The sequence below is a fragment of the Eriocheir sinensis genome, chromosome 21 (genome assembly GCF_024679095.1).
Source record: "Eriocheir sinensis breed Jianghai 21 chromosome 21, ASM2467909v1, whole genome shotgun sequence".
NCBI classification, from domain to species: domain Eukaryota; kingdom Metazoa; phylum Arthropoda; class Malacostraca; order Decapoda; family Varunidae; genus Eriocheir; species Eriocheir sinensis.
Window position 1 is genome coordinate 7687649 of NC_066529.1, and position 9101 is coordinate 7696749.

The 9101-nt window shown below is 43.5% G+C and overlaps 1 long non-coding RNA gene across 1 annotated transcript; it reads left to right on the plus strand.

Moving 5' to 3' along the window:
• The first annotated feature begins 315 nt into the window (after nucleotides 1-315).
• Nucleotides 316-2582, plus strand: LOC127001825 (uncharacterized). Its single transcript, XR_007755468.1, has 2 exons — nucleotides 316-2260; nucleotides 2523-2582. It is a non-coding gene; the product is annotated as an uncharacterized LOC127001825 (long non-coding RNA).
• The last annotated feature ends 6519 nt before the right edge of the window (nucleotides 2583-9101 follow it).

Sequence of the window (9101 nt, forward strand, 5' to 3'; positions counted from 1 at the left end):
GGGTAAAGAAAGATGGGGAGTAAGATGACGAAGGGAGGAGGAGGAGGAAGAGGTAGGAAAACGATGCAAAAAAAGAGGGTAAAGAAGGATGGGGAGTAAGATGACGAAGGGAGGAGGAGGAGGAAGAGGTAGGAAAACGATGCAAAAAAAGAAGGTAAAGAAGGATGGGGAGTAAGATGACGAAGGGAGGAGGAGGAGGAAGAGGTAGGAAAATGCTGCAAAAAAGAGGGTAAAGAAGGATGAGGAGTAAGATGACGAAGGGAGGAGGAGGAGGAGGAAGAGGTAGGAAAACAATGCAAAAAAGAAGGTAAAGAAAGATGGGGAGTAAGATGACGAAGGGAGGAGGAGGAGGAAGAGGTAGGAAAACGCTGCAAAAAAGAGGGTAAAGAAGGAATTAGTAAAGGAAACGCTGGAGAAAAAAATAAACGAAGAGGTGATGGAAGTAAGCTGACAGGAGAAAGGAAGAAGAGAGAAAAAAACGGCATGATGTAAATGTGTAAAAGTTAAAAGGTAAAAAGTTAAAAATCGATGAAAGAAATTAATGAGGGAAATGACTGAAAAAAAAGCTATGGGTGTAAGCTGACAAGATAAAGGAGGAAGAGGATGAAAACGGGCGGAGGTAAAACTGTTGTAAGTCGAGGAGAGGAACCAAATATAAAAGAGTTAAGGAGATTAAAAAGAAGAGAAAGAAGCAAGAGAATCCATTATACACGGAAGGAAACCAAATCGCGGATACATTAAAAGGGGAAAGAATTTGAACTAGCCGGAAGGAAAAATGGAAAAAAAGTGAAGTTGAGTAAATAGAATGAAGACAAAATTAATGGAGAAAAATTCAAACTAAAGAAATAATATAGAAGTAAAGTTGAGTAAATAGAAGGAAGACAAAATAGATGGAAAAAAATTAAGACGAAAGAAATAATATAGAAGTTGAGTAAATAGAATGAAGACAAAATAGATGGAACAAAATGAAGACTAAAGAAATAATATAGAAGTAAATTTGAGTAAATAGAATGAAGACAAAATAAATGGAAAAACATGAAGACTAAAGAAATAATATAGAAGTAAAGTTGAGTAAATAGAAGGAAGACAAAATAGATGGAACAAAATGAAGACTAAAGAAATAATATAGAAGTAGAGTAAATAGAATAAAGACAAACACAAAAGAAGTGAAGCAAGAGAATCAATCACCAAAGAAAGCCAGACCACGCAGAGAAACATCAAAGGAGAGCGAGCAACCGAACTTTAACCAACAAGAGAAAAAAGTAAAAAAAAAAAAAAGTGAAGAGTAAAAAAAAAAAAGGACAAGCAAAACCGCGCGCGTGTGTGTTTAAAAAAGTCAGCCAAAAAAATAAAATAACAAGAAAAACCGATAAAAATTCAGGGTTGAGGAGAGTGGAGGACAAACTAAAAGGAAGATAAAAAAAAAAAAGAGAATCCATTGCAGGAGGAAACAAAACCACGAACACATCAAAGGGAAGTGACTGAGATTAAATGACAAGAAAAAAAGAAAAGAAAAAAAGAGAAAGGAAACCGCAGACATGAAGGGGGGAGGAGATGTCATACCCTTGAAGCGAACCGTCCAGGGCAAGGAAGACAGACAGAAGGGAAGAAGAGAGGAAGGCAAGTAAAGAAAGATAGAATGAGAGGAAGATGATGATGAGGGTGAAGAAGTAAGAGGGGGATAAAGGGTTTGGAAAGTAAAAATGAAATGGAAAGAGAAATTGTGATGAAGGAAGAAATAAAGAAAAAAAGAGGTAGGAGAGTAAAGAAAGATAGGAAGAGAAGAAGATGATGATGAGGGTGAAGAAGAAAGAGAAGGATAAAGGGTTTGGAAAGTGAAAATGAAATGAAAAATGGAGAAATTGTGATGAAGGAAGAAATAAAAAAAAGATAGGAGAGTAAAGAAAGATAGGAAGAGAAGATGGTGATTAGGGTGAAGAAGAAAGAGAGGGATAAAGGGTTTGGAAAGTGAAAATGAAATGAAAAATGGAGAAATTGTGATGAAGGAAGAAAGAAAAAAAAGATAGGAGAGTAAAGAAAGATACGAAGAGAAGAAGATGGTGATTAGGGTGAAGAAGAAAGAGAGGAAGGATAGATATCAAGAAAGAAGGAAAGGGTTAGGAAAGTAAAAATGAAGACGGAGAGAAATTGTGATGAAGGAAGAAAGAAAAAAAGATAGGAAAGTAAAGAAAGATAGAAAGAGAAGATGGTGATGAGGGTGAAAAAGAAAGAGAGGATGAGAGCAAGGAAGAAGGAAAGGGTTAGGAAAATAAAACTAAAGAGACGGGAAAGGAGAAATTGTGATGAAGGAAGAAAGGAAAAAAAAGAAGTAGGAAAGTAAAGAATGATAGAAAGAGAAGATGGTGATAAGGGTGAAAAAGAGAAAGAAAGGGTTAGGAAAATAAAACTGAAGAGACGGGAAAGGAGAAATTGTGATGAAGGAAGAAAGGAAGAAAAGAGGTAGGAAAGTAAAGAAAGATAAGAAAAGAAGAAAGAGGATGAGAGCAAGAAAGAAAAAAAAGGTTAGGAAAATAAAACTGAAGAGACGGGAAAGGAGAAATTATGATGAAGGAAGAAAGAAAAGGGGTAGGAAAGTAAAGAAAGATAGAAAGAGAAGAAAATGGTGATGAGGGTGAAGAAAGAGAGGACAGAGGGCAAGAAAGAAAAAATAAGTTAGGAAAGTGCTGAGAATAATAGGAAAGTGATGATAATGACGATGACGATGATGATGCTGCTTTGGCCACGAAGATCAGATATTAAAGAAGGAACATAATGCAAAAGTGAAGATAAAATGAAAGAAAGAAAGAAAGAGCTATGAAGGATAAAAGGAGATAAGGCGAATGAGAACAAGGATAAAGAAAGAAAAAACTAATGATGGTGATGGGGATGGAGATGATGCCGGTAAAAGCAGTGATGAAGGAGGGGTTTACGAGGGGAAAAAGAGGAGGGAGAAGATAAAGGGTAATTTCGCAGTGAATATAAGGGAGAGGGGAGAGAGAGGCGCCTGATGGTGGTGGTGATGGTCGGGGTAGTAACTGTTTGTGTAATAGTGGTGGTGATGGTAGTGGTGTTGAAGGGGAAGATGGAACTGCAATATCACCAACAGCAGTAGTGGTGGTGTGTGTGTGTGTGTGTGTGTGTGTGAGCGCAGGCAGGCTTGTTGCTGGGTTGGTCGTCGGCGGCGGCGGTGGTGAAGGTGGAGGTGGAGTGAGTGTGTGGTGGTGGTAGTGGAGGTGACGGTGGTGATAGTGGTGGTGGTGGTTTTGGTAATGTAAGCCTTAATGGAGGGAAACGTGTGTGTGTGTGTGTGTGTGTGTGTGTGTGTGTGTGTGTGTGTGTGTGTGGTCGATAATGGTCTCTCGCTTCTGTGTTGCGTCTGTCTTGGATCCACATGGAGAGAGAGAGAGAGAGAGAGAGAGAGAGAGAGAGAGAGAGAGAGAGAGAGAGAGAGAGAGAGAGAGAGAGGCTTATCATAAAGGACGAAATCAATGGGCCTTCTTCCTCTACCACTTTCCCTTGCTAATATGTTAAGAGGTGGAGGAGGAGGAAGAAGAAGAGAAGGAGAAGGAGGAGGAGGAGGAGGAGCGCGGCGAGGGGAAGCTGGAGAGGGTAAAGAGAGAAGGAAGAGGAGGAGGAGGAGGAAGAAGGAAGGTCGGGAACAATGGAGTGAGAGGGAGGGAAGGAGGGACGGACAGAGAGAGAGAGAGAGAGAGAGAGAGAGAGAGAGAGAGAGAGAGAGAGAGAGAGAGGTGTAGGCCGAGGGGAAAGAAACTGCTGGGAAAAAAAAGGAAAAAAGAATATCGACGTTTCTTCCTCCCTCCCGCGGCGTTGCTTGCTCCAGGAAACGTTTCTTGTTATTTATTTCCAGTACGCTACATTAATTTTTGTGCCCCCCTGGAGAGAGAGAGAGAGAGAGAGAGAGAGAGAGAGAGAGAGATTATGTAAGGATCTTCGAGGGGTAACATTGCGAAGAGAAAGAACAAAGAAGAAATCCTGGTAGAAACCGAAGAAAATGTAATAATAATAATAATAATAATAATAATAAGAAGAAGAAGAAGGTGTTTGCTTAATTCTGCTGAACATAAGAAAAAGGAAAGAAGAGGAAAAGCAAGTAAATGGATAATGAGAAGGAGGAAAATGAGGAAAGGATAAAAGAAACTACAAAGGTGGAGGGAAAATTAAGGATAAAAGCGAGTAAAGGAGGAGGAGGAGATAAATAAACACGATGAGAAATAAGAGAAGCTGAAGACAAAAAAAAAGGACGTAATAGAACCCCAAAAACAGAAAGGACAACAAAGAAAAAAAAAAGAAAGTGTAAGACGAAGAAGTTAAATTAAAAGGGTTGAGAGAGAGAGAGAGAGAGAGAGAGAGAGAGAGAGAGAGAGAGAGAGAGAGAGAGAGATGAGATTTGGGTGAAGTGGAGAGAGAAGACGCTTGGAAGCCGCTGTGATTTCCGATTGCTCACACCTCCTGCAGGGCCGAGGAGGGGAGGAGGAGGAGGAAGAGAAGAAGAAGAAGAAGAAGAAGAAGGAAGAGGAAAATGAAGCAGTATTGAAAGTAAATGGATCCGGAGAGGAGTGAGATGAAAAAGAAGAGAAATAAAAGGAAAGGGACATAATTTTAAAAGAAAGCAGAGAAGGAGGAAGAAGAAGAGAGAAAGAAAAGAGGAAAATGAAGCAGTATTGAAAGTAAATGGATCCGGAGAGGAGTGAGATGAAAAAGAAAAGAAAGAGGAGGAAAAGGTATGCAATAGAAGAAGTCGTAGAGGATGAAGAAAAAAATGAAGTAGAAAATGATAAGAAAAAATGAAGGAGGGAAACTGGTCGAAGCCTTTGCCAAGTCCATCATTTAGAAAGTTAGGAAAGACGGAAGATGAGAATGAGCGAGGAGGTAATTTCTCGCACTTTTTGGTCTCTCTCTCTCTCTCTCTCTCTCTCTCTCTCTCTCTCTAGTAATACGTATAAGAGAAGAGCGAAAGGGACAAAAAAAAAAAAAAAAAGAACGGAGCTCAGAAAAAAAATAATGAAAAAATATCTTCCACGAACTAAACTTATAGAGTAAAAATGGAAAGGACGAAAAGGAAGATGAAGCGGAGAAGAAGAGAGGGGGGATAAAAAAAAAAAAAGCAGGCGAGGTGACAATATGACGCAAGGAAACACCATTAACACACACACACACACACACACACACACACACACACACACACACACACACAGGCCGAACAAATCTGACTTTAATATAACCAGTTCTATTAAGAAGCTGACACAATTAAGCTTATTTCACAACCTTCTCCTCCTCCTCCTCCTCACCAGACGCACAGATTACACAAGGGACTGGAAAAGGAGGAGGAGGAAGAAGAAGAAGAAAGGTACATTACAAGCTCCCCCTCTTCTTTCCTTCTCCATGTTTCCCCCCCTCCTCCTCCCCCTTCCTCCTCCTCCTCCTCCTCTTCCTCCTCCTCCGCTTCCCCGATTCAACAGACACTCTTTTAACGTTTATGACACATCGTTAAAGCGACAGTTGTAATAGTGTCTTTAAAACACCAGAGAGAGAGAGAGAGAGAGAGAGAGAGAGAGAGAGAGAGAGAGAGAGAGACTGTCTGTGATTCTCTTCGTAAACTCTTTCCAAATTTACACGAATCTTCCATTTCAGTAACATTTCTTTTACGCATTTTTTCGCTTGTTTTGTATCGTTTTCTGTTAATGTAAGTTGTTTGATGTTGAGAGAGAGAGAGAGAGAGAGAGAGATTGAACAGGCCGGCACATGCCAATCTCTCTCTCTCTCTCTCTCTCTCCACCCACCCTTGATCCTCTAACACCAGCATGCTGTTCCGCCGCCGGCCGTGATGCAGAGCCCTCCCCACTCCCCACTCCCTACTCCCCCCTAAAGTTGCTCCTCAAAGCTATCATCACACAGGAAAAGATCATCACGGGCACAGCAGATCGACGGACAGACTGATAGACACACAGACAGGCAGACGGACGGACGGACAGGCAGGTTGATGAACGGATGACAAGAAAGCAGACAAGCATGAAATGAAAAAAAAGTCCATCCAAATTGAAAAAAAAATGACACATACATACATACATACATACAGACAGACAGACGGACATAGATAGACAGACACATAAAAGACACAGGCCATATAGACATGGGCGAAAACAAAAATGCACACACACACACACACACACACACACACACACACACACACACACACACACATACACGAAGCTGGCCGCAGGAGCGAAAAAATATATATCAAAAGTTTAAAATTAATGTACGGACGCAGAAATATATAAATAGAAAACGGTTATTTGTGTGTGGATTACGCTGACTTGCCCGAGAGAGAGAGAGAGAGAGAGAGAGAGAGAGAGAGAGAGAGAGAGAGAGAGAGAGAGAGGGGTTGCTGGGGGGTTGGAGGCTAACGAAGAGAGGGGAAGAGGGAAAGACAAGAACACACACACACACACACACACACACACACACACACACATCTCTTCGTCACCACTATTAAAGCTGACCTGCCATAGCCCCCTTCACCCCCATCACCTCACCCCTTCACCTCCATCCCCTCACATTTCTCCCTCTCTTCCCCACCCTCACCTATCACCCCAGAGTTAGCGGAGAACATACGGTGTGTGTGTGTGTGTGTGTGTGTGTGTGTGTGTGTGTGTAGATTATTAGACTCGGGCTTTCGTGTATGAAGAAGTTGTAAGTGTCGAGGTTTGAGTGATGTAAGAAGAGGAGGAGAATGAGGAGGAGGAAGAGGAGAAGGAGGAGGAGGAGGAGAACAAACGAGTGAAAGGATGAAAGGGTATAAGTAGAAGAGGAGGAGGAGGTGGAGGAGGAAGGAATACGATCAGTAGTAATAGTAGTAGTAGTAGTAGTAAGAGGAGGGGGAAGATGAATTGGAGGAGGAGGAGAATAGCTGAGTGTTGTTTTGGGAGACCGTTTTGAGGGTTTGCATTACGCGGAGTGAGTCGAGGGGCGAGGGATGGAGGAGGAGAGGTGGAGGAGGAGGAGAAGATGGAGGAGATAGAGAGCCTAGCATAGAGAAGGAGGAGGAGGAGGAGGAGGAAAAAGAGGAGGAGCTGATTGAGATGGAATAAGGGAGCATGAAGAGACTTGGAGTGATGGCAGAGGAGAAGGCTTGGTGTGGGAAGAAGGAGGAGGAAGAGTGGGAGGAGGAGTAGGAGGAGGAGGAGGCTTGGGGTGCTGGAGGAGGAGGAGAAGGAGGAGGAGTCTTGGGGTGGTGGTGGAGAAAGAGGAAGAGAGAGGAGGAATATGGAAATTCGAGGAAAACGTAGAATTAGAGTAAAGTAGCGGATGTAAGAGAGAGAGAGAGAGAGAGAGAGAGAGAGAGGGCTTAGGTTCAAGGAGGAGGTGGAGGAAGAGAAGGAGGGCGGCATCGGGTAGGGTGGAACATATTGCCAATAAGGAACATCACTTCGCCATAACGGGAGTCGCGGTGTTTATTTACATACAGTGGCGCCATTATTGGGTTTCCTTCCTCCCTTCTTCCTCTCTCTCTCTCTCTCTCTCTCTTTTTCCCTGCCTCTCTTCCTCATTTTTCACCCTTCCTTCCTTTTTCTCTGCTTCCTTCTTCAGCCCCTCCCTCCCTTTCTCTCCTTCCTTCATGCCTTCCTCCCCCCTTCCTCATTCTCTACCCTCCCGCCCTTCCGTCCTCTTTTCCATCCGTCTCCATGTTTCCTTCCCTCCTTCGCTGTCTCGTTCCACCCTTCCTCTCCCTCCTTTTCCTCGTTTCCTCGATCGATCCTCTTTTTTCTTTCCGGCTACGGCCTACCTCTTTATATGACCCTTGCTCCCCCTCCTCTCCCTTCCTCCCTATCTGCCTCTCCCTTCCAGTTTCTTTCCATATGCCTCCTCCTCTACTGTCTCCCCCTTCCTTCCTCCTTCTGTTTTACTCTTCTAACCGTCTACGTCATCATTTCCTTCCTCCCTTTTCCTTTCTTTCGTTCGTCACTCACTTAATCCTTGTATCTCGTGTTTCCATTGTCCCCTCTCTTCCTTTTTTCCTCCCTTTCTATTTCTCCCTCTCTTCCCTCACCTTTCATCTTTCCCTCCCTTTTTATCTTACTCTTTCTGCCTTTCATTCTCCCTCTTTCCATCCACCACCATCTCCTCCTCCCCTTCCTCCCTTCGTAACCAATCAATAACGGTGTTGACGTGCTGTTCAGAATATTTGTGGAGTTAGGGAAGCGAGTGGGTGGTGGGAGGGAGAGGTACGTTGGGGGGAGGGGGAGGGGAGGGCGAAGGGCAGGTGCATGGGTGGTGGCCTGGCGGTTGGTCTCTCTCTCTCTCTCTCTCTCTCTCTCTCTCTCTCTCTCTCTCTCTCTCTCATTAGTAGAGTCACGCTGGGGTCTTGAAAGAAAATGAAATAAAGCCTTGTTTGGGTCGCTTCTCAAAAGGCCGAGAATAAGTAAGTGGAGCAGGCCAAAGAAATGTTTTATGTATTAGATTCTCTGTGGCCTCGAGGTACGCTGGAGGTCGACGGGTAGGAGGAGGAAGGCTGTGGCCCGGGGGGGAGGGGGCAGTTTCCGAGAAGTTACTGGTATACTACTGATGAGTGACGTTCGTGCGCTAGGAAGTTTGGACAGATGTAGCTGACGAGTAGGAGAAAGGTGATAGGACAAGAGAGGGAGAATTCCGAGCTACTGCTGTACTGGTTTGTGGTCATGGGTAGTATCTGATGGGTACGTAGGACTAGGTAGTGAAGAGCAAAAAAGGGAAGATTTCAAGAAGTTGCTTGTTCATGGTGAGGAAGCGACGGTTATGCATTAAGAAACTGGACAGGGGTATTATTTGTTGGGTATGTAGGAAGATTAGGTAGCGAAGGGCAAGAGAAGGAAGATTTCAAGATGCTGGTGTAGTGATGAGAGTCTGAACCTCATGCGTTAAGAATTTGGACAAGGGTAGCAGTTAGTATTTGAGGACGGTAGCGGAGAATAACAGAGGGAAATTTTAGAAAAGTTACTGTAGTCTTCCAAATATGTCAAGGCCGGTCTGGCGTAGGCTCCCGCGGGTCCTTTCCTCCCCTCTGCTCTGCCACAGTCCCAACACCTATCTCTTCCTCTCATATG